Here is a 27,294-nt window from a genome sequence, read left to right as displayed (position 1 = left end):
GGTAGTGTAAGGAGGTGTAGGAATGCTTAAGATCCTAGAAGGTGCAAAGGAGTTGAAGTTGGTTTCTTTTTGTAAGCTTTGGGGTACCTAAAAGGTAGAGATGAGTCTGAAAGGTGAATGTGAAGTGTCAAAGAGGTCATTCACCACATCATAAGCCAAGGGTAGGTCCTGAGAGAGACTTGAAGAAGTATTAGTAGGGCTTAGAATAAGCTCAAGGAAAGGATACTGAGTGTAGTTGGTTAGTTACACCCATTACTTGCATCAAAAACTAATCTTGATTTTGCAGAACCTTGGAAAGCTTGTAAAGATCAGAAGGTATGAGATAAGTGGGCTAGTTATTTCATTCAAGAAGATATGTTATTTAAAGGATTTCAGTTGTTCATACCTAGAGGATCTACGAGAGATAACATCATGAAGAAGCATAGTGGCAGACTTGTTGGACATTTCAAGATTGATAAAACAGTTAAGTGTACTGTTGATAGATACTTGTGGCCCCAGATTTATAAAGATGTGCAAAGGTTGGTTAGAGGTTGCAAAGTTTGTCAAACAACAAAAGGAACTAGTCAGAATTCGGGATTGTATTCACCGTTTCCTGTACCTAATAAGCCTTGGGAAGATATCAGCATGGACTTTGTTCTTGGTTTGCCTAGAACTTAGAGAGGTAATGATTCTATTTTGGTAGTAGTTGACAGATTTTCAAAAATGGCTTATTTCATACCTTGCAAGAAGACATCTGATGCAGTACACGTGGCTGAATTATTCTTTAAGGAGATAGTGAAATTGCATGGTTTGCCTAAGACTATTGTTTCAGACAGAGATACCAGGTTTACTGGTTATTCCTTGAGGACACTTTGGAGGAAGTTGAATAGAGAGTTGAGGTTTAGTTCTACATTTCATCCGCAAACAGATGGACAAACTAAGGTTGTGAACAAAAGTTTGGATAACTTGTTGAGATATTTGGTTGGAGATAAGCCTGCTAATTGGGATTCGATTCTAGCACAAGCAAAGTTCGCAAATAACAATTCTGTGAATAGAAGCACCAAAAAGACACCTTTTGAGATTGTCAATGGCTTGAATCCTAAAGGGACTACTGAATTAAGGAATTTGTCTACTGGGAAAAAGAGAAGTTCTAAAACTAAAGACTTTGCCTAATGAAGTGAGAAATAATCTAGAGAACAGTAATCTTGGATATAAATAGTGAGCAGATAAAGGGAGAAGACATAAATCTTTTGAGGTTGGGGATAAAGTGATAATTCATTTGAAGAACAGATTTCTTGTAAGTACATATTGTAAGCTAAAGAAAAAGAAATTTGGTCCTTGTGAGATTCTGAGAAAGTTTGATAGTGGAAATGCTTCTAAAGTTGAATTACTTGGAGACATGGATATTTTACTATCTGTAGCATTGCGGACATCTTTCAGTACTTTGAAACAGATGAGGAATTAAAAGATAACCTGGATTATCCTAAGAAGAAGGCTGACATCATTGAAAAGATTTTGAATAGTGGAATAAGAAAAAGTACCAAAGGAAAAGACTACATGGAATACCTTGTTCAGTGGAAAGACAAACCAATTGAAGATAGTTCATGGATTGCACAAGCTAAGTTCGATCTTTATGATTCAAGTCAAAATATCAGGAATGCCTGATGTGGACATGAAATCTTTATTAACCCCAAGTGTCTGATGGAGGAGCATCTTGGGTCTTTGAGCAATCTTGCATCAATCAAAAATATTTCTTGTTTTCTATACCAGTCCGTTGTTCATGAAGTAGTCATTGTTGCTTTTGCTTTCATGGTGTGCGCAGCTAACATCATGTCAAGAACCTATTCTAGATCCTTGTCCTAAGTGTGTGCAATATGATGTTTCATATTCGTCGTGTTCTGTGTCGTTCTTTGTGGTCTCTATTTCCTACAATTTTCATTCGATGAGGTGCGTTGTTTTTGTTGACACAGTTTCTTCTTATGCTTATGTGGTGTCTTGCGCGTTTGGGAGTCGACTCCTAACTTGTGTTTGGACCTATTCCTAATCGCGGATAATCTTATGTTGTCCTTTTCTTGGGTTTTGGTTTACTCTTCCAAGACTGGACCTATAATGTAATTAAATCCCTGACTAGTCGATTTGTGGCTTAGCTGGCTATATATGAAGCTTGATTAGATGTAGAAAATCATCATCTTAGAGAGAAAAGGATAGAAGATGCGAGCTTGGATTCTAATTTTGTAATCTACCTTGTATATGGCCACAACCCGAAAGGCCTCACAGTCGGGCATGTTGTTTCTTTACATATGAAGTGAAATAATTACACTATTGATCTGTTGCATATGTCCTCTATTGATCTGTGTGATAAAAGCTTATATGTGTAACTCTAAGCAAGGGTGTTGGGAGGTTTAAGTTGAGTTTATCCCATTTCCTTCCTCCTACTCTTCCCTTGCATTAGGCTAAGTGCACATGATCTTATGGTGTCCTTTGCTTGAGTTTTAGTTTACTCTTCCAAGACTAAACCTGTAATGTAATTAAATACCTAACTAACCGACTTGTGGCTTAGCTGGCTCTATATGAAGCTTGGTTAGATTTAGGAAATCATCATCTTAGAGAGAAAAGGATAGAAGATGCGAGCTTGGACTCTGATTTTGTAATTTTCCTTGTATATAGCCGCAACCTAAAAGGCCTCACAGTCAGGCATATTGTTTCTTTACATATGAAGTGAAATAATTACACTATTGATCTGTTGCAGATAGCTTTTTTGTCCTTTATTGATCTATGTGAATAAAGATTTCGTGTGTAACTCTAAGCAAGGGTGTTGGGAGTTTTAAGTTAAGTTTATCTCATCTCATTCCTCCTATTTTTCCCTTGCATGATGCACTATATAATCTAATTTAATGTTGAGATTTACCTTATGTTTTATTTTGAAACATTTAAGAGAAATATTACATTTTTCATCTATTTACACATAATATGTAAACTATATAATGTAAATATTGTATTTGACCCCTTTAAGTGATATTTGTTCAATAATCAATTAGACATGTGCTAAGAGAAAACTTAAGTGGTGCAACTCCATTACATGTTCTTTTTTTAAATGAGATACATGTAAATGCATCTAGAGAACCCGATTTTGGGTTGGATATGTAAATGCATGTAAATGTATTACATATTTACAACATGCAATCACTTAGAGAGTACGATTTTGGCTTGGAGAAAGAGTTTTTGTCAAAATACATGTAAGTGTATAACATATAAATGAAGGCAAGAAAACATGACATGCAATCGATCTTCCAAACCCGATTTCGGTCTATAGATGAATTATATGCATTTGCCTTGCATATTTTAAACTTGCATTTGACCATTCTAAACCCAATTTTGCATTTGCATCTAAAACCATCACATGCAATGACATGTAGAGACTGCGATTTTGGCTTTCAAGTCAAATGCATGTATTTGCATGACCATTTCATTCATGCGCTTGAGTTGGGAGAGTGTGATTTTTCTCTAACACCAAACACATGACATGTAAAAGCCTCCCAAGAACCCGATTTTTCTTCTGGAGGAAAAACATTTGGACTTATTGCATATTTAAAACATGTTGAAGCCTCTAAAGAACCCAATTTTGCTTGAAGAGATGTGTTTGCATAAAAATGTAACATGCAATAAGGCTTGGAGAACCTGATCTTGCCTTTAAGTCCAAACACTTGACATGTAAAAGCCTCCCAAGACCCTGATTTTTCTTTCAAAAGGCCAAACATTGTGTGCATTTTCCCTTTGAGAACCCAATTTTGGCTAAAATGCATTTATTTTGCCCATTAAAAACATGGGTTTGGGCACCATGAACCCGATTTTGGGCTTTCCAAGGCAAAACACAAATGTAATAGAGCATTCTAAACCCGATTTTGCATAAATCTTTGGAAGGAAAGGGATTCTTGAAGCATTTGCATCAAACACATTCAAATGCAATGCAGCTTGGAGACCACGACTTGCCAAAAGAAGACTATTTCAAACATTGAAATCCTTCAACAAGTGTGATCTACACTTACGAAGACATTTGCAATCGTATTGGTAATACCTTGCACATGCATTTGCATCTTGCAACCACGACTTGAAGCAAAACTTTTTTTCAAAGATATTTGGTTATCACATGCAAGTACACTTGGAGAATCCAATTTTGGAGAAGACAAGTTCATCCTAACTTCTCTTCCTTCCAAATTTTTCTCATTGATCTCAAAGTAAGTATGAGGATTTGATTTTGCTTGCATTTCATGCTTGTTTTGCTGAATTGCTGCATTTTTTGGCTCGTTGATATCCATTTGTTCAAATGCAGCCCTAGTTTTTGCATTAAGTTATTAAAGAAGCTTGAAATCTTTATCTTCATTGCAAATGCAAAGCTCTTTTCATCTCAAAAATGAAATTGCATGCAAAGAGAAGTTTCAAAGTTGTCAAAGTTGAGCCAAAAGCAAGAGCTATGTTTTTCTCTTTGTTTTTAGTTTTGTATATATCTTGTTCATTTTTTGTCTATTTTTGGAGAAAAGTTGAGAATTTCCACCCAAGAATGCAAGTGCATATACATGTTTTCATCTTCCATGCCAATCTATTTTCCAAATACATTCCAACTCCATCTTCCTACATATGCAATTGCATCTTCCAAACCTGACTGCATATTTACATCAACTAAAAATAATCAATTTTCACCACATGTAATTACCTCTCGTGAACCCGATTTTGGTGAAAGATCACACTTTAAATATCTAAATTCCCATTTTGCATACATTCATTTGCTTCCAACTTGCACTCTTGGCCATTCAAAACAAACGCCCCACTTTACCTTCATGTAATCCATCACTCTAAACTCGATTTTGGTCATTTTTTGCCCAAAATACAAACTGTCCCATTCATTTCCAGCCATCAAATGTGTTCCATAAGTATCTAACCCATACTATGAACACCTATCCTTCATAGATCTGCCATTGCAACTCAAATCCCAAAGCTTTCATGGATCCAATCACATTGGAAGATCAACATTTTTCCAGGCCCGCAGAAAAAGCAAGGAGCACAAATCTACATTCTCAACAGGTGTGTGTCATATTTTACCTACAGCTTTTTGTTATCCCTTTTTCACTTATTGTATTTATGTACCGCTATTGCAAAGTTAACATTAAACCAAAATTGGTTAACACACAAACCGCATTGGTCCAAAACTCAAAACCATTTCAAGCATAAACGTTACATAGCATGCTTTAGCATGGAGCTCGTCAAAACAAGTCAGAGGGAAAGTTAGTAGTGGTCTGTTGTAACATCCACTTTTCCCGAGTCTTAACTAACAACTAACATATCAAAGAAATACAGTTATTACTTCATTTTCATAGGAAGACAGTTATATTAGTTACGTTCATGGGAATAAGATTAACGGTTATAATCAGTTAAACAAAAATTTCATAACTAACAATTCAAGACACCGTCAATGAATTTACTGTGGAAATTAAAATCTACATAACATGGAATTCGAAACCAAAATCAATCTAGGGATGCTTTTGCAAACACCCAGGTTAGTCCACAAATACCACTTAGGACCAAATGACGATTATCATCCAATACCACTATATCAAAATCAAATGATGATTACCATTAAATACCACTTATATCAATTAGGGCATCAATTACCATTGGATCATTTAGGTCATCACATACCATTGTATAAATTAGGGCATCTATTATCATTGGAACATTTAGGGAATCACATACCACTGTGTTAATTATGGCATCAATTACCATTCGATCATTTAGGACATTAGATACCACTGTATCATTTGGAGCGTCAGATACTATTATATCATTTAAGGCATCAAATACCACTGTATCGTTTAGGACATCAGATACCACTATATCATTTGAGGCATCAGATACCTCTATTTCATTCTTTTTCTTCCTATTGCTAACTATGGCAATAACATAAGATTAGAAGATATGCTCATAATCATTATTCTTATAAATGAAAGACTGAACTAACAATCCTATAGATATATTCCATATTCAGTTGGAAGGTCAACCGATCTAAACGGTTAGCAATTACATTGACGAGAATGGTTGCTTTCATCAAAGGAAATAACCGAATTCAACGATATAAATTAATCCATCATATCTTCTACTTGTATAAATATCATAAAAGTAAAAATATCTGTTACCAATAAATTTTTGAATGCTCAACTTATCTTTATCTAATGCACATCCTGACATCTCGTGGATAGGGGAAACATTGTCAAGGGCTTAACCTCCCAAACATGGACCTCAAACTTATCCCCACACTTTCTCTAACTAGAAAGGCCCTCCCTACCCAGAATAGACATGGAACACCTTGTCAACCATTGGGCATCTTGGTACTTAATCACACCACTCAACTTAACAACAGAGAAAAAATTGGACATGCATGAGCTATTTAAAATAATTCTTTTAATATGTAATAAGTTTATGAATCACTTCTGATTCTGATTTCATGTTCTTGCAAATTTTCTCTCACCTCTTCACCTCTTCCTTGGCTATACAGTCCAGTGAGTCCCAGGTGTTTGAATCTCAGAGCAACCAGCTCTTTCTTTTGATCCTCAACAGACATAAGAATATTACATGTTTTCAGCATATCACATTTCTGTGACTTAAGAACTATAATCTTAAGACTTGCAAAATAAATACCATTTGATTCTGAAATTCAACAATAAAATAAAGATATGAAATCATGACATGAATATTTGGTCTTGACTCATCATGAGAAGTTCTAACCTAAGGAGGATCTATTTGATGATATCAAACAAGGATGATGTACGGCATTTCTAGGAACTGTACCTTACTGTTGTAATTACAAATGCAGTAGTATCTGATAAAACACATTATAAATCATTCGAATGTGGGGAGGCAACCACATAACCTGGTAAGTTTGAAAGGTAATTGAGCCTTGGCTGGACACTATCAACCAGCTCCTTTACGGAAATAACTCCAAACGCTATCTTAGTGTGATTACCAATCGCATCTTTCAGCAAAAGTATAAATGAAATGGGAATATTGGGGCAAGAAAAGATGCAGAGGGAAAGAACGTAAGGAAAAATGTAGAGAGATATATCGTGAGGAATGAGACTCAATCGTATAATATATTCTTGGTTTCTCATGGCTTCTATAAATAAAAAGGATTTCCAAGATCGTCAGCCGTAACTCATGATCGGTTTAGAAAGATTTGTTTTTTTGATCCATCAAGAATCAAATGCCAAATGTACGTTTCAGTTTTCAAGTAAAGAATTGAATAGATAAGGAAAAGAATTTGAAGGCTATGAATCAAGGATAATTATAATATATTTATCTACGTGCACATAGATGTATTTATAAGATTGGCATCATATTATATGTTTTATCCAAAGTCGTATCTTTGAAATATGTATTTCTAAATACATGCTTCATGTGGAAGATTATTTTATCTTCTTGTACGTATTTAAATGTACATATTAATTTGATAAAATTTTATATAAAAATAATACTATGGTGTCACCTTTATTTCTATATCTATGTGCACATACATAAATATGTATTGTAATGAAGTGATGAGAATGTCAACCATAAACCATTAAAGGTATGTACTTTAATTTAAGTTAAGATCATTAATGTTTCTAATATTTATCTAATAGCTCATGTGTGTCCAATGATTGTATCATGTTATGCAATCGCTAGGTCGTCAACCATGGTGATTCACGATTCATACCCATTTTCCCAATGATGGTGATGCTCATGTGCCCAATTTTTTTCTGACAATGCTTTCACCCCTTTGACATGCTCCCTACAAGGAAATTCTCCGTAGTTAAATCATATTACCATAACAAGTTATTAATCATAACGGCTAACTGCCTTTTCAATTCTATGAATTCATGATAAATAATCAACTAGCATGTTATCTTCATATAAAATTATAATGACAAACCATCTTACCATTTCGCAAGATTATAACAAATTCAACTGTCCACTGACTTCATGTGAACCTCAATGGCTATATGAACATTTTAAATTGGGTCAAAAATTGGGATGTAACATCTGTCATGAACCCAACATAGCAGACTCTCAACTAACAAAAAGGGAATAAGATTTTGTCCCAACCCAGCCTAATGGGTGGTGTCAGTTTCAACAACAATATTCATCTGTTGGGTCCAATGCTGAACGCCCTATATCAAGAGGGATGTAACCAATTTATAAGAGAGCAAACAGCTAGGCACACAACACCATTACCTATGGACAACTCAAATGGTTTAAGGGGTGTGTGGGAGGCTATCATGCTGGATCAAAAGACTAATATTGGTAAATGCAAAACAATACAAAGAGCCTTTAAGACGTAGATAGATCTGGAAGTTCAAACAATCATATAAGAAGTGTATTGCAATGATTTTTCCGCATGTAAATGGTGTCTTAGATACTATCGGTCAATCCAATGTGGAACGAACAAGGTTGGAGGAGAAGGGGGTTGAGGGTTTTCAAAAATAGGTAGTAGCAAGCGAGAGCTCCAGTTTGTTTACACAACAAGGAGAAACAGTCACAATGGCTAAAGCATACAGCACTGGAGAATCACAAGACGATAAAATATATTACAGCCCAACTATTACGCCACTAACGTGGTGCCGAGAACTATCTGTACGGGAGCTCATGGACTTAAAAACAAGGCTCGAATCTATAGAAACGAGGAATTGGGAAGAAGAGAACAATGTATATGAAGCAATGAAGTACACAAGTTAGAGCAAGAAAACAAAACTTTAAAAAGAGTGGATTTCAATCATGCAAGTGAAAATGGAGATAGGATAGGAAGGGCTAGAAACCATAAAACATGAACTGAAGCAATGGAGATCAGTTGGAAGTAAGGGGTCGGTTATAACAAATGTAGCAAAATTATAACACAAATAAAGGAGATTCAAGAAGCCATGGTGGATATGGAAGTTAAAGAGTCTCCACCAAAAGTACAAGTAGAAGAAGAGAGTCTTGGTCTCAAGTCGTTAACAGATCAGCGATCAAACAAAAGGAGATTATTGAATGAAAAGTCAAAATACAAGAGGAGGCCAAGCATGGCAAAGTGACCAATACAATAGTCAAAGGAGTGAATGATTTAGGATAGAATGAGAAAACGGACACCCGTATGAGGGATTTTCTTAGAGATCAGCTGAAATGGACAAGTGGTATTCAACAAGCAAACAAGATTGGTAAATGGTTAGATAGAGGGAGAGATGGGCATATAAGGGTTACCTTGAAAAATATAGAAGATAAGAACATCATTCTTAGAAATAGAGGGTTGCTCAAAGGCACTCAATTTTATTTTGATGAAGATTTAACCTTTTCCCAGCAAGAAGAACAAACAAAGGAATTGGAAAAGGTGAAAACAACAAGAAATCAAGGGAAATGAGCTTGGTTGAAGAATGGGAAAGTCCAAATCAGTGAATGTTTCTCGAATGAGAAATAGCAATTAGGGACCCCACAGGACTGCTTAAGCATTGTAAGTGTTAGTATGAATGTTGATGGTATTCCTGTAGGGGAGTATACTAAGCATTGGAAAGCATGTGGCAGTATTGACATGTTGGATTCATGATTGTGTTTGTCATTGATGTGAACATAGCAATAAGAATATGAAGACTGGCAGAGTAGCAAACAGTGATCAAGGTCGTACGGAAAGATGTTTAACGTTCTGGTGATGGGCGGCTAAGGACATTTTCTACACTGTGTCTTGATGTTAAGGTTCAATGCGCGTAACAAAAGTAGAAGATGTATGGAAGATATGCTTGATTGACAGACAGCAGTACAAAGACAGAGTACCTAAGAAGCGGTTTCTGATATTGCATTATATCTTCTAACAGAGATATAATCTAGAGATACACAGTTAAACAGTGACAAAAGATAGTCTAATGGTGACGTCAGCGAGTGTGCAAGCCCTAGTATTGCACGTGTGAGAAGTGGTATAGATTGTGAGCCAACAGTGATATTGTAATTGTGAATTAATTAATTGTCTTATTATAATTAATTGAGAAAGCCTCAAGGCCGACTCAAGGAATTATTTTGAAGAGACGGTATAAAGGAAAGATGTTTTCCTTGTTTGTAATGTAAGTTGAATGCAAAGTGTTCAAGGAAGTGCGAATAAGAGTAGAGTGTTTGGTGAATGCAAGTAAGTGATCCAAGGATTATTGGATGTGAAGTTTGTGATCTAGTATTGAGATTAGGAGCAGAGGTTCGGTTAACAGAACAAAGAAAGAGGAAGGATCAGTACAGTACAATTCTAATATTTTGCAAAGAATAATACATAGATCATTTGGACAGTGGGTTCATTGGTCTTTCCCCTGAAGTTGTTTGGACAGTGGGTCCATCTGCCTTCTACAACTCCTAACAGGGTTCGAATCTCCTAACAAGGTTTTAAAGTCTCCTAACAAGGACTAATATATATTGAATGTTGTTATAGACTCCTAACAGGGTCCATCCTCTAACAAGGAATATTTATATTAATACATCATCTTGTGGGTACCATCCCCACCGAGGTTTTTCCACTGATCAAGGGTTTCCCTAGTTAACATATCTACTGTTATTGTGTATGAGTATCTTGCTGTGGTTTCTGATTATATTACTCATATGATTATGTTTTAATAAGGTTGGTAGTTGTGATAATAGTTGGATAATTGATTCACCTCCCCCCCCCTCCCAATTATATTGGTGGACTATGTAATGTTCCCGTAATATAATAAATAATAAATCAAACTTTTGTAATGGGCCGATTGATTTAATGTATCTTGGACCCTTTTTTTTTGTTTCCGTAGTTTGTGTCACCGTCGGATATCTTTGTACACCCTCGAAAAGTTTCCCGACGGGTATTTAAGCACGGCTTGTAGGTAGTCTGTAGGCATGCTTTAGATTATTTTTCTCTATATTGCGAATTCCTATTGGAGTTCTTTGTAATTCGCCATTTCAAAAGTGAAAGATCTTCCCTATTTGGCTCGTGCGGTCCGGTGGGATTCAACCCTCACCCTATTCCGTTGTTGCATGTATTACTTCGCTCGGATCTAGCAAATCGGAGCATTATCTTCCGGCAATCATTATTCACATTCGAGTCTCTATTGTTGTGTGGATTTCATCAACATTTTTTGTGTTTGTGTATGAGCAAGATTTTGTTTCGGTCCCAAATACCTAACTGTGTATTCCTCATCCATACGACCCTCATCCATCCATCCGTGCTATTCATCACATCACTATATGGCTTAAGATTTCTGATTACAAAGTACAGTCACACATTCTCCATTTGCATCCTTCTTACAGTCCTGCTGAAATCACCATACAGTCTGTTCAAGTCACCGTACGGCCTTCTATAAGTCACCATATGGCATTCCATAAACACAGTACAACCTTCTAAATACACTGTACAATCCTCTATAACATCTGTACGGACTATCTTGTCTAGTGTACAGCCAGCTATCTCCATAACAGCCGGGTTTGACTATTGTACAGCTTCCTATGACTCTGTACATACTTTCCTGAGCTCCATATAACGTCTGCAACTCATCCTCTCCACCGTATGGCTACTTCAGACAGCTGCCCTCACCGTACGGACCTCATTCAAGAACATATTCGCAGCCATTTTTTTGTATAAACAAATCTGCTAATCACTCCATTGCTAGCCTAGGACATTACAGACTATATATTCTAACAATAAGTTGGAGTTGCAAAGGTTATCCATGGAGAAGAGGTTTGAAGGTGGGGCCCATAGTGGAAGAGAAGGATATTATCATTCTTGTAGAAACCCATGAGCGATGGTTGCACAGTACCAATTTTTGAAGGTTACAAAAAAAAATCAGTTTGGAGTAAAGGGAATGAGACAGGTAAATGGCATGGTGGGATTGCATTGCTTATTCGTGAGAGTTGGTACAGCATTGTTAAATTTGAGGAACCAAATAAGCAATATATTTGGCTGCAAATATCAGTGAACGAACTAAATCCGAGACTAGCTACATGCTACTTCGTTCCGCAAAACTCTAAGTTCTATAAGGATTGGAACCTGGAGAACAAAGATCCATATGCATCACAGAAAAAAGACATTTTAAATTTCAGCAGCACCAAAGACATAATGTTAGTGGGGGACTTCAATGCTAGGACAGCTAATAATCAATCCTTGCAGCTGATTGATAGTGGAAAAAAGACAAATAATCCTCTATGGTTAGAAGTAGGCAATGATCGACTTTGGAAGAAAGTCTCTGATGATGGCAATGGGGGTGTCTTGCACTTTCAATCTGAATTATTGGGGTTGTGTAGCGTGTTTGATATGGTTATTTGCAACGGGTTGAAAAGTTGGCCAAAATCAATGGGTGGCACGTGCAAAACATATAAATGGCCAAAGTGTGGTTGACTATGTAATTTATTCACAAAATCTTATAGCTAAAGTGCTGGAGTTTAACACTGGTATTTTCCCCATAAAGATGAATTCTGATCACATGCCTCTATGTTTTAAGCTGGACTTCACTTCAAACAAACCACACAATAAACATGATACTCATGTGCAATAGAAAACAACCAACAAAGGCAAAATCATTTTAAATCAAGAGAACAAAGTCAACTTTAATGCAATGCTTGAGCAGCAACTCCATGAAAGTAATAATCTTTTGGTTAGTGACAAGGTTAATGAGGAATGTGAACAGATCCATAGCAGCCTGATGACCATTATTACTATTCATAAGGCTTTAGACGCATGTAAAAGGTCAAACAACGAAAAGAGTGCTACTAATACTTTTTCGACAAATCCATGGTATGATGAGGAGTGTAAGGCAGCAAACAGGTCTATGAAAGAAAAGGAAACAAACAAAGAGCTCAAGAAATGGTATACCAAACTGATTCGCACAAAAAAATGAAGTGTATGTTACAGCAAGAAGGTAAAAGTTAATACCCCTTGGAAAGCATGACCCCAAGAAGTTTTAGAAAGAATTACAGCAGGAGAGAAAACAAATAAATAACAACATTACAAATGCACAATGGCTTGAATAAGCAAAGCTGCTATACGAGAACCCCTAAGAGGAGAACAATCCTCCTATTGCGAATACAACGGAGGAAATCTTTGCGGTTGATGATATCAAAATAGGGATAAAGAAATTGGCAAATGGTAAAGCTAGTGGCATTGATGGGATGCAAGCTGAATTTATAAAATGGGGAGCAGAAATCCTTGCACCTCATATAAAGGATATCTTCAAATGTGTTTCTTGTAAAGGCTTCCCATTAGACTGGACTACTAGTGTGGTTATCCCACTCCTTAAGAGTGGAGATATCAATAATCCATTGAACTACCAAACTATTATGGTTAACCCACTTCTCGGCAAACTTTTTGGGAGCATGATAGAACGTAGAATCAACAAATGGGCAGAAAATGAAGGTAAAAGAGCAAGAGGACAAGCAAGTTTCAGATCTAGACACTCCACCATTGATCAATGCATTACTCTTCGGCACATAATAGAGAAAGTGCAGGGCAATTAGGGAGAAGAAGCTTACTATTGTTTTGTACACTTCAAGAAAGTCTTTGACGCAATGCCTAGAGACAAGTTATGGAATAGAATGAAAGAATTAGGCTTTCCAGATGAATATAGAGTAGGAGTACATAGATTATATGAAAAAGTTAGAGCTAAAATCAGAACTAGTGATAGAATGTCTGAATGTTTTGGGATTGCCATTAGTGAAAAGGCAAAATGTCCTTTATCTCCTACCTCATTTGGGTTGTACATCGATAAACTAAAAACTTGGCTAGATAACACTAAGTAAGGGGGAGGGTGTTCATTTGGCAGGGTATGTGGTGAAGCTTCTTTTGTATGCCAATGATCTTATTTTGATATTAAAAACAGCTCAAGAGTTAAGAGATCATTTAAGGGCCTCGAAGAAATTTTGCCAAGAAGTTGGGATGCAGATGAATATTACCAAAACCAAGGTCATGATTTTCTCTTTAAGGATAAAAGAAAAGCATATTATATTCCTCTTCGAAGGCAGCCCGCTGAAAATCATGAAGGAGTACAAGTACCTTGGGATTGACTTCCATTATAAACTCAGTTGGGAGACTTGTAGAGAAAAATAGATTCAAGGGGGTTGGAAAGCTTCATATCTACTTTGGAATAGATGCAAGACAACGGAACTATGGGACTAGAAAATCAAGAAGACTCTCTTCGGTTTTCTCATCACGCTGATGGTTCTTATGGCTGCGAGGTGTGGGGGGTAGCATGTCAAAATGTGGATAGAGACAAATAGAGAGAATTCAGAAACACTTAATCACAAGCAATCTCAAAGTCAAAACTTTCGTACCCTAAGAAATTCTTTTTGCAGAGGCCAATGCTTTTCCATTAGAGGCTTCAGCGATAATACCCTATGAAATTCTTTTGGCGGAGGCCAGTGCTTTTCTGTTAGAGGCAAACATGCATGACCATCATAGGCCGAAAATTGCGAAAGGAGAGGCTCTTAACCGTAGGAAGAAAATCTAGATGAAGCAAAACATTAAATGGATGGATAAATGAAACATCAAGCTACATGAGTGTCCAAACACAAATGAGGTCATTAAATAGTTTGTCAGAGAGAAGTTTTAGAGTGTCATGTGGAATAATAACATTGGTAGAAGAAAGGCTTATTACATTAAAGAATCAAACCCAACCAGAGAACATGGTGAGAAAGCGCACCTTGGGGCTGCTATTAAAGGTAAGGAAAGGTTGTTAGTGGCACAATTGAGGAGAGGATCTTGTCACCTCAGGTGCATGACGGGTAGATGGAAGAGGCCTGAAGAGACCTGGGAGGAGAGAACATGCATGTTTTGTAGGACGGGAGCAATTGAAATGAAATGAAATTTTCTCTCAGAATGCAAAGCTTACAACAATATCTAAACTTATTATGATGTCATCCTAAAGACGAACAACATGCGTAGCTTATTTGAAGTTGACAAGATCAAGAAAACTGCAAGATTTTTGGTTAAGATCCCTATCAAAAGATTGGAAATAGAAAGGAATATGGAAATTTCTTAGTGTTGCGATCCTTTGGTCCCTTAGACTGTTGTGGTCTCGTAGACATCATTAAAATCATTCATTCAATCATGAAAACTATTTACATTATTTAATATTTGCTATATTCTTGATTGAAGATAAACCTTCAGATTAGAGTATGACCATAGTTGAACTTCGTCGAAGCTCCAACGGCCTCTTATTCCCTCATTCTTTGATTGGATATTGCTAAGACTCCCTTAATCACACTTTGTTTTCTTATGTGGAGTTCCTTCCTCATGTGTTTCCGATGTTGCTACTAACCTACGGATTTGACTCTTTTTCTCAGACTTAATGTCTTGGCTCCCAAGGAACAATGCATCTCAAACATACTCCTTTCTTCAATAAGTCCTCTTTTTGTTTTAGGGCTTTCTTGTTTTGGCGTTGTTGTCCCTTGCTCAAATGTTCCTTGCAAGAATAACATTTCTTTTTCTCTATAATCTTTTCTCGAATCTTCATGGTTGTGATTTTTGTTTGTTGAAAACTTCTCAGTGTTTCTTTTGACGGATCTGATTTAACTTTCTTTTCTTTTTCAATGGCTTCTTCCAAATTTTGAGGTTCAAGTGGTTTTACAATTTTTTTGTTGGAATCCTTTAGTCCTCCTATAAGCATATAAGTCAGCCTCTTTTTGAAAAGATCTGAGACCATAACAGATAAGCCTTGGAAATTACAAGAAAACTCTTGCACAGTTCTCGTTTGTTTGAGTCAGGTAAGCTCTTGGAAGTACCATTCTGGGTGGGTAAGTGTCAAGCATATCCCTAAGATAAGAAGAAATCTATCTCTCTGATAAACTCCAATATATGTTCAATGAATGCTCATTCTGAGATAGGCTCCAGTTGGAGAAGAAGATCACATCAACACAAGAGAACAAGGCAACATAGAACTGCATGGTCAAATTTAAAGAGTTTATCTTGATGACTGAGGAATGGAAATCAAGTTCAATGGAATCGGGCACAAAGTCACTTGGAGAAAGGAAGCAATGGAACTGATCAGCAATAGCGAATCCTCTTGTCAATTCTGATTTTTGCATGATGAACTGAATCAATGGCACAGATTTGATCTTCATATCTACGTAGCGAAGGCAAAAAAGTCAAATTGTTCGAAGAGGTGATCTGGACCGTCAAATGGAGGTTTAATCAACGTCAGTAGTTTTAATCTAATGTTTACATAGTCAGAAGTTTGAATAGTCAAGCTCCAATTAGATGTTTCCACGTGTCAAGTGTCCCGCCATGCACTAAACAAAGGCAAGTTAAAGATCGAGATGATCCAACGGTTCCCATGTATCCGCCAAAGAAAGATGACCTTCAGTTACTTATCACGAAGATGCAGGAGCCATTGATCTCTTTAACCTTGGAAGGAGGTGGTCCCAGCGCATCGATCAATCCAGATCGTCAAATGTATGAAGATCAATGGATGAGAATTGAGATTGAAAAGTCAAGGCCCCCACAAGATGCTTGTAAGCTCGGATTAACGTTCGATTTTACCGAACGATCCCCGTTGTCCCGTAAGCAAAAGATGTGTGCTAGTTAAGTTCCACGAGACAATGGGAGCTGTAGATCTCCTTCCACCTAGTAAGTTGCGGGCCCAGATCATCAATTCATGTTGATCGTCCAACAAAACAAAGATCGAATCGCCCTAGTCATATTTTGGGCCTAAATGTTGAAGGACAAAAAGTTTTGGAGAAAGTCTCCGGAATAATGACACTTGTCTACACTCAAATTCATTTCGGGCCAAAAATTAAAAGGATCAAAATTGACTTGTAAACAGCAACCGTAATTTCAGATTATAAAGGCAAAGAGCTCGTGTGATTGTGGTCATAGATTTTGAAGAAATCAACAACAGTCGAGAAACAGTTGAAAAGATAAATGCGTGGACCCAGAGCAAATAAAGTAATGTCACGTGGGGGTGCGGACCCAACATATTAATATGCAGTTTCCAATCAAAGCGCAAAGACTCAATCGCGATTGTTGATCTGGATTAATCGTGGCTATCCATTATCTTAGCGAAGGAAGGATAAAGTTAAAGGCCCAGTCAAAGCACAAAGAACAATCTTGATCGTCGATTTGGTAATTGAAGATGGTACATCGACAACAGAGATTTAAACTCAAAGAAACGGCTGGAAATATAAAATGGAAAAGGTGGCGAGAAGGGTTTTTCTGAACCAGTAATAGAAAATGAAGCGTTCCGAGCACATTCCAAAATGACAGTGAACTACAAAAGCCATGGAGGATGCCAGAGGTTAATAAGGAATATCAAGTTGTCAAATCTAGAGTTAGGAACGTTACAAAAACCATGTAATGATGCCAAACTGTTATAGTTTTAACGGTTTCTGACCATTTATGCTTTCCTTCTCTGATGTATTGAATTGTAACTAATGACTGATGATTCCTGAGCGATTCAAGTGCTCTGTGTGGTAATCACGAAATGTAATTGGCCAGTTCTAAAGGGCCTATAAATGTAACTTTTTGAGAAGTAAATAGGATCGGCAATTTGTTCTGCAATCTTTCCCCCTGTAGCTAAGACTATTGAGTGGGAATCGAAAGGTTGTGGGGAGGGATTTGATGGTGTTTGTGAGTGTCTTTCCCTTTCACTGTCTCTTGTTTGCCGAGCTAACATGCATGTAGATTAGTTTCTCCTCAGAATTGTAGGACAAGTTCATGTGAAGTTGTTAATGTCTAGCCAATGAGAGAGTCAACAAGTGTTAATAGTCGAAGCAGTCTGAGTGTTGTCTTTCACATGCATTTCTGTTCTTTTCCTTGGCTGCATTTCATACAGTGCCAAAGAGTGGGTCTGGTTAGTGAGAAACTGTTCAAGTTAGGGGCAGCCTGAGAGTTGTAGCTTGACAGGGTGAGTTGACTCTTACTGCATCATTTAATCTTTTCTACTTTCTTGTTGCTGGTTGCATTCAATAGGTTTAATGTGCATTTAGGAGTAGGAGTAGTGTTAGTTGTAGACCATAAACCCGCCTGAGTTACTTAGAGTTATGAGTACCTTAGTTAAATCCTCTTCTACTCTCAGGTTAAGAGCATATGCCTGCCCTTTGATCAACTAAAAACATAATTCATTGCACATCTTGCATATAGGGGAGTTGTACCCTTCAATTCAGGGATTAGTGACATCAGATTGCACCAATCCAATCTGCTGGTAATAGTTTGTTTCTCAACACTTTGGGCATTAAGAGTCAAGATAAAACCAATCAAAGGAGAATTACAAACTGTTAACCAACACTACAAATGCCATGTAATACAGAACACAATTATTGATAAACTTGATGATACGCGACATACTCATAAAATACAAAGGAGCATTGGGTTTGGAAAATAAATATGGAGTTTTGAATAATTCATTCAGAAACAACAATTGCCATCCAAGTAAAACAAGTTAGAAGCGTTGTTTTCAAAGAATTACTGTCAGGGATTTAAAAACCCGATTCATATATAATATAAGACAAAGGCATAGATAATATATGTCAGGTTTCAAGCAGCCACAACAGCAATATGCAATTTATGGCAGAATCAAACAATACCTTGTAATTGGGATACCATCGGGAGTCTTTAAAATATCGAACATGATACAAGGGAACTCTGATGTTTATCCAAGAGAAATATAATCAAATCCAGTCACAGCGATTGTGCCAATGATACAGCTGTGTAAGAGCACAAAAAGATGGCCATAAAAAGTGTGAACTGGGATATTTGAAGAGACAAGAAAACAATTATGACAGCGTTAGAATTCATCAAGGTGCCAGGCATGATGGGCAGTGATTCACTGCAAACGAATATTGTTGTTCACCACTCAGCATGAAGAAATTAAGTTAGAGAGGAATCTATGATGGAGATTTAGGACAAATAAATCTATTAAAACAAAAGTTCATTGACTTGTCGAAACTGTGATTATTAAATTAAATGAATTTTTCAATTAAAAAGGAAACGTAACTTATATCTAAAAGGGGCATGACCTTATGTATTTGAAAAGTCACGCCTTATAAAGGATAAGCTATTTATGAGACTTATTTCATGTGTATAGAGAGACAAGTGAAGAGAAAATAAAAAGAGAAGTAATATAAAGAAAGAGAAAAACAAAATATAAAGATATAAGGAGAAGTAGATTTTTTTTTGCAGTTTTTGGGTAAATTGGATATTGTAATTAAAACACTAACTCCTTATATTCATTTTCAAAATTAATGCAAGAGCCCTGTTCTCCTTATTTATCTTGAAAATTGAAGTTCAAAATATTTTATTCAGATTTCTCCCCCGTGATATCAATTTTAAAATTAATTGCTACTAACGGTGGCGAGTTTGATTTCGATACAAGTCTTTGATTTTCAGAACTTACATACCAAACGTTGTCTATGTGAAATTTTGTCTAATTGGTTTTCTATAGTAACCGTGATTGGTTATAACATTGTCCAACTACAGTTTGCTTACTATTAAACCATTTGATGCTTCATCAAACACTTGGCAAGCAAATTTAATGCTACTGTAGGAAACCCAAATAATGCTAGTGAAATGACAATGAATGTTTGCATTTAAATCATTGGGCAAATTAGATATAGATATATATATTGTAAGAAATGACAATGCTGGGAATATAACAATAATCAACTCTAATCTACTAAAATCAGAAATGAACATCAATTATTGCCCAAATATTGTAACAGTAAGTAGAGTTGCAAATATTAAATGTTCAAAATTAGTGAGAAACCTGGTATTTCTCCCAAAGACCTGTCGATTTGCAGCAAGCCTATATGAAAGACCTGAATTCAAATGCCCAGCTCATAGAGCTTCCAACCACTTGACCTGTAGTGTCACCAAAATACTCTCAGCTTCCCACACTCTCTCACAGGGAGACTCAGAAATTATAATCGCTTCAAAGCAGCGATTCCCAGCTGTGACAAACCTCCCTCCAAACCTGGACATCAGTTGCAAAGAGTGGATGCCTGCTGCTAATTTCCAGTCAGTCCCAAATGTACAGATATAGGTGTCTAAATCGCTGTTAGATGCAGCCAATAGTCTGCCAAAAGTCTCCAATTCCAAATGCTAAAGCTGGCACACAAACCTACACTCGGAACAGTGAATACAGTCGCCTAACAACTGAATACAAGTGCTCGATCTACTGGTAATTGGGATCCCAATCTGCAATGACAGGCAACACCAAATAGCATGGATACTTTGACATCGAATTTCCGGCCTCGATTCCCACTGTGAATCACTTCACACCACTACACAGGAAACCCTGACATCCACTTTCTTAATACTCAGCATCCAATGGTAATGCTAAATAAACAGAACTGTAATCCCAATTATGTAGATAAATTAATCCTCTAAATTTCAGAGCAATTGTCCTCCAAGAAACAATACTAACAGTAAGGAAGACTATGAAATAATTCCCAGAAATTCAATATTAACTCCTCAACACAAAACTTCTCAGCCACAGTCTGAAACAGTAGAGAAGTATGGCAAAATTGCTATACAACAGCAACACTTTTGCAGAACAATAGCAAGGATAATTTTCAGGTTTCCAAAACCCTCAGCCAGATATCAAGATAGTAATAATTAATGTCTTCCAGCAACAGTAAGCATGGTAAGAAGACAATGCAAATTCTCAGCAATCCACAATACCTCAGCTGTGGAAGACGATCAACTTCAAACCCTTACACTTTAGCAAGGACAAAGGAATCAACCTCAGGAAATGTCACAAAGACGGCAAACAAAATAATCAATCAAATAATCGGATGCCTTTCCTTTCACAATGAGCCCATATTTATAATCTCCAAATACCACTTGTTTCCCAAACGAAACTCCACTCAAGAAGCTTCATGAACACAACATTAATTAGAAGCTTCCATTAGATTATTTTAATGAATAAAAATTCCTTGCCCCTTTGTATTTAGTACTTGACTTGGCTTATAACTAATTAATTAAATGGCCCCTTCCAATGATGACTCAACCCTCAACTTAAGTGAAATTATAAAGTTAAATTATAACTTTATAATAAGCCATTTAATGATTTAATAATAATTTGGCCACTAAAAATCTAATAACTCCCAAAATACTCATCATTTAAATATGTCATCTGAAATAGGAGTCACACCTATTATTTCTCCATGTCACCAAATACACCTTCCAAAAATAGAAAGGGTCCATCTCAATCAACACCCAACTTACCACAAATAGTAAGTACACAAAACTAAGCCCAAACAAAGTCCAATCTGAGCCAAACGAAGACCAACCTGTAACTTACTGAATTGAGGAGAAGAGAAGACCCTCCCAAGCCAAGCCACTGCCTCAAAAGACCCTCTATCCACAATAATTAGCTTACGAGGATCTCAATAATAAGCTAATCCCTCAAACCCTGATGCTAGTGAAAATGGGGACATTACATTTTCTTAAAGAAATTAAATTCAACTAGACTAGGGGTTGTGTTGTCAATTGAAACTTCAGCCTATGAAGTAGTAGATGGTATAGCACTGTCTCTCAGGGTTGTATATAAGGAATTGGAGAAATTTTAGCTCTATTTACCCAAGGTTGGATAAGGGAATTGGTCTGCCTTTTATTTTGTGAAAGTGGTTGATGTTTGAGGTTTTGCAGTTCAATATTCTACCATATTCGTAACACATAAACATTACTTCTTTCATTCAAGCAATATGCATTTCACAAGTAAATATTTTCAAGCATTCATATAACTTTATTTTGATCATGTTTAAAAGATTTTGCCAACTTAAGAACTCAAAAGATTTAAATTTTCTATAGAAAAGCTTTGAATCAAGTCATAAGGGTTTAAGGAAGGTTTACTTGCCTAGGTTTAGCAAAGCCTACAGTGTCGGGGAATTGAATCAAGAGGTTATTCCCATTCATTGGCCAAAACTTATTGAGTAATCCTATTAAAGAATTGGCAAAGCTCTTGGATTTCCAATCTGTGGTTTTGGAAACCAACAGGGCTCAAGATGAAGAAGCTATTCAATTTCTACAACCATGCATGAGTTGTAAGTGTTATTTTGTGTTTAACTTCTTTGTGTACATTTGGTTACTTCATGTTTGAGCGAGATTATGAGGATTTTGGTACTTGAAGTTCCTTATGATAAGGATACAATGAAGGAGGTAATGTATCCAATTGTGGATAGTTTTCAGGACCTTGATGACATCAAAAATATTTTTTATTCACAAAGGATTTCTATACTGAATATTTGCAAAAAGCAGATTAAGAAAAGATTCGAAAGAATTGGAATTGCATTACCTGATCTACAAAAGGTTTTATCATTTCTTGGACACAACCAATATACAACATGACAAAGAAATTATTGCAGCTATGAAGACCATTACGGTCTTGTGTATAAATGAGAGTGTTGTTATATCTCAGCCCCTATCATCCATGGTAATGGCAGTTCTTAAAAATTAGAGGATTGTCTCTTCCATTGCAGGTGAATTAGTCAACAGAGTTTTCAGTTCTTGTGAGGTGAAGGCCATTCTTAAAAAAGATGAGCAGAAAATAGAAGATGAAAAATTCAATTCGAAGAACATAGAGAATAAGTTGTCTAATGATGGAAGTGCGACAATTCTCCAAGATGTTTCTACTGATGTTCACGCATCAATACAAGCTGGAAATGACTACAATGAAATGCTCAAACCAACAGCTTTGATTGCACAAGAAGTTGGTAAAGAGTTAGAAATAGTAAATGCACTTTCCGATGATAACGAAAAAGAATCACATGTTGCTACAGGTATGGGTTGCACAAGCGTCTATATTGGAGACATAGAGATCATCATTGATAATCATGATGAAGAGGTGAATTCCCTTGATGATATTGTGTTTGATCATAATGCCGTCACATTTCACTCACTTGAAGAATGTGTTGTTTCAACTAGTGAATCAGTTGATGTAGATGGTGAGGTTTTTCCTACAGATGAAGTGAGAGCCTAAGATCCCTAGTCGAATTTGAACAAAAGCTTCCAACATTGCAGCCAAGTTGTCTTGAAGATATGGGAACAATTGAAGCTGAAGATGGTACTTATGAATTGGAGAGTAAATTTATTCACAGAGGCAACCAAGCATGAGAAGTATGCTGATCATAGTGGCCTTGTTGACTTGGATTCACAATTTGTCGTTGATAATGATAAAGGAGAGGCACAGGTGACTTGGGACAGTTTTGAAGATCTTGATGATAGGTATGAATCTAATTCTGATGTTTACATGCAACAAAACAACAGTTTGTCACCTTTGAGTCATCATGATGGAAAAGACAATTCTTGATATCCACTGAAAATGAAGTGCAAGTTTTATCAAGGTTGGATGGAACACATAGGCAAGTTGAAAACATGATCCACAATTCATCAAGAGGACTAAATGAGCTTAATATTTCAGTTACTGATTTGCAAGCATTGAAGAGCTCTGTGGAAGATATTAAAATAGCTTACTTACACCTGATGCATGATAGGGCTGTTGCCACCAAGTTTGTAGATGAGACTGTGTGTTTGAATAATCAGTTGAGTAGAGAGGTTACTGAGCTCACCATTGAGCTTGATTCCACTAGGCTTGCTTTCAAGAGTGCCTCAGAGGCACGTCTTGAAGAAAATGATTAGCTTTATGAGACTAAACATTTCAGAGAATGAGAATATAAAGAAATGGGGGAGCTTGATTGCATTCATGAGGAGTATGATATTTCTCTTTGTCCAATAAGATCAGAAAAGGTGAGTTTGGAGCAGCAAAATGTTTCGGTAGAGCATAGGAATTATGATAGTAATCAGCTGACTAATTATCCTGTGTTTGATGCAGAGGCTTATATGACTTTTGACAATTCGCTCTTCAAGTTAGATGATGAAGTTTTCCCAATTTTAGTGATGGTAGTAGGGTTCATTACACAATTTGAAACCCAGATTCAATTGCTAGCAGTGAGTTGTTGATTCAAGATTGGAGTTGTGGACAAAGTTTCAGTGTTCATTCCACTGTTCACCTTCCAATCAGCACTAGCAGGACTACAGTTCTTGGCATGCAGATGAGTTTGTATGAATTTCCAGTCCAGCATATGATTTGTCCATGGTTGAGGATTGATGGTAGAGGAAACTACGTCACTGGAGATAATTTTTTAGATACTTCCATTTAATGTCTTTTATGTATTCCGTGAGTTTTCTGATTGACCACCATTGTCTTAGTTTTCTTACTCTATTGATGGTAACCTCAGAATTGGGGCTGAGCACTTGCAGTCTTCAGTATGACAAGTTATGGGAGATTCTCTGGGCACAGTTCTGTTATTCACAAATTCTGCTTGGGATAGTTTGGACACTGCAGTCATTTCAAGGTATTAAGTGGCAATCTTTCAAATGATGATTGATTGTATCATAGTGAAATGGTCTGACTGGTGTATACAGGGTCTTTCCCTTGACACTTGGAGATTAAGTGTTGATGGTATGTTTCCACTTGGCAATATAAGAGGCATTTCTCAGTTGACAAAGTGCAGAGTTGTACAGTGATCGCTCTTTGTTTTTGTGATGTCATACAAAGTGACGCTTGATATTATGTTATATAGTTGAACATGGTGTTCTTTCTATTGCCCAGGATCGTGAATGGCAGTGAGTTTTCTGATGTGGGTTTTTCTAGGTTACTTCCATTTAGGGAATTCAATTTTGGTTTTAATGATGCTTTCTTTATGGGGTTCCACGAGAGGAGAGTGCAGTTTGAGTATGTTGGTTTATTAGTTATGAACAGAGGAGTGCAATGTCAATGTGGTGGTAATGTTCTAAGTTCGATTCAAAACCTTGAGATTGCTTTGGTTAGCAGCTCAACAATTTATACAATTGTGACAATTTATGTTGACATCACAGAATTCACTCCTATGGATTTTCAGTTTGGTCCTTTTAAAGAGTAGTTTCTTGAAGGGATGACTAAGCTTATGTAATGCTTGACTGCTCTTCTTGCTGGAGATTGGCAAGAGGTCCTGGTCTGTGCCTTTGCAGGACAATGTCTATAACAGATGGTGTTGTAATTTTCCTAGGTTGACTTGGGACTCTGGGATCATTCTTGGTTTTAGTATGGATTGGTTAGTTGATTCTGGATTGCATTGGAAATGCTTGCAGACAAGCAATCTTTGGGAAGGGTGGACTGTAATGTTCCCTTTCTAGCACAAGTTGCATGATATTGTCATCAGCCTATTTCCCAAGGGTGGCATAGGATAACTACGACATTTAAGGGACTTTGATGCCATTTGGCCTAGACAATTTTGGTAGCAGTTCATTCCGAGATGATCTCGGAAGTTTTGGATGCACTTACTATTTATAGAAAGTCATTATGGGCATGTGGGACTTCTAGTTGCAGTGGATTGTCGATGTAAAATTGTTTGATATCGACAAGATCATTTTTTTTCATTCATATGATTTATTATGCATTAATGAGTTATTTTATAAAGTTAAATTTTATTAATTAACTTTATTAATGTTGGAATATAGTTATGTGGGAAATATTTAAATTAAATGGTCCCCTCTATTTTATGATACTTTCAAGACTTGGAAAAAGTGTTTGGGCACTTTAAGTTGAAAGGAAATGATATAACATGGCATGAAAATACAAAGGGGAAAAATGAATCGCGATAAAATAGGGGCCGAAAAAGCAACTGTGAGAAAATATGAGCGAAAAGGCAAAAAATCCCGGAATTAAAGGAATGGGCAAAAAAGTGATTTTGTTTATCCTGCATTGTCAAGGTGAGTGATTGAGCTCTTGTCATAAAAGAGATTGAAGAGCTCTCTTTTAGCATGCTACGAAGAAAGAACTAAGTTATATGCTGGAGATTCGATGTTTGGTGATTGTGGAGTTTTACTGGGTTCTTGAGGGCGTTTACCCTTTTGAATAGTATCTTCCTCACTGTTGCAATGATACAGCCAAGAAGATTTGTTTAGAACTGCAAGGTACCATTTTGGAAATATATTGTGTTCATGACATTTATCTATTGCTAGGTAAGAGGTTTGATTTGAAGCATTGGCTGATGGAGTTTAAACTGCAATGCTATTTTCTTTGGAAATACATGAAGGTCGCCTCCCATAAGTATTATAAACTGAATTGGCTAAATATGTGAGTCTGATTGAGGTTTGTTCCAGTCATAACACTTGCTGCTGGGCAGTTATTGGGTGTCATGTCAGCTGAAAAGAGGGAGCCATTCGATCTTGGGGAATACTATAGAGATCACACTTGGTGGAAGTCGCATGAATAGCTGCTGCACAGAGACGTGAGCCATCCAGAGGGACCAGTCCAGGTCTGGGCAGCAATCTGGGAGTGGACTATGAGCCTACAGGCAACTAATATCTGCTGTACAACCTCTGATCTTCACGAACACTGAATATGTGAGCTGAAGCTGCTCTTATTACTGAAATTTCGTATGCATTCAACATTCCAGGCCTGCCAACATTTTCTTCTAATTTCTATCAGAAGTATTGTTCTGAAATAAATCTTGTGTTATATCTTGGAATTTGAGAGTACTGGGTACTAGTTTGTTGTTAGAATGAATGTATTGGTATTTGATAATATGAATTATTCTTGTAAGTTGTTCTTGTAGTTAATATGAGCTATTACATGCATTTGGCAAGCACAACACATCTCTGAAAACATTGCAAGCAAACTGTTCAACAAAATTACTGTGAAGGATAACCATTGGAAAAAACAAAACTCAGTTCAAGGCAGCCCATTACATGGGAATATTACACAGTTTCAAATACAAATATATTTCCGAATATACAGTTATTGGATAAAACTTGTTATTTGGTGATTTGAATCTGCAAAAGCATTGTTGATTATTTCTTTTCCTGAATCAATATTCTGTAATCATTTATTTATTTTGAGGATTAAACAGTTTAGAAAAAAAAAACTCAGATCATACAGACCTTAAAGTCTTTACATAGAATTATGTTCTTCATCTACCACTTCAGCCCCCAAAAAGAAAAAATTCTAATCTGTGAGTAGTATTTGTGTACAATGACCTAAAACCAAATAAAGTGCAACAATTTTGATGCTTCTTGGAGAGATGCAAGTACTCGGTGCCATAAATTTAGGACCGTGCAAATCTGTTTCTTTGCTTTTCACTGGAAAATGACATTCTTTTGTATTTCAAAAAATAAAATGCAGTAGATAGAAAAATGGCAAAGGAAATACAATCAAAGAATCAAAAAAAAGAAAAGCATGAGGAGGAATTTGAATAGCCTTAATAACGATTCAAACAGTACAAAAAGAAACTGTTTACTTTGGTCTCATATTCATGTATGTAGTCCCCGTTGAGTTAAGTTCATAG

General features: G+C 36.5%; 1 protein-coding gene across 2 annotated transcripts in view; it reads right to left on the bottom strand.

The window, feature by feature from the left end:
- LOC149530227 (ChaC-like family protein) overlaps positions 1 to 27,294 on the bottom strand; it is a 187,921-nt gene that overhangs the window by 126,263 nt on the left and 34,364 nt on the right. The gene's annotated exons all lie outside the window — the stretch shown is intronic.

The sequence above is a fragment of the Cupressus sempervirens genome, chromosome 11 (assembly GCF_028749045.1).
Source record: "Cupressus sempervirens isolate cs-2001-9-10 chromosome 11, ASM2874904v1, whole genome shotgun sequence".
Lineage (NCBI taxonomy): Eukaryota > Viridiplantae > Streptophyta > Pinopsida > Cupressales > Cupressaceae > Cupressus > Cupressus sempervirens.
The sequence above is the reverse complement of the archived record's forward strand: the minus strand, read 5'-3'. Positions and strand labels throughout refer to the sequence as shown.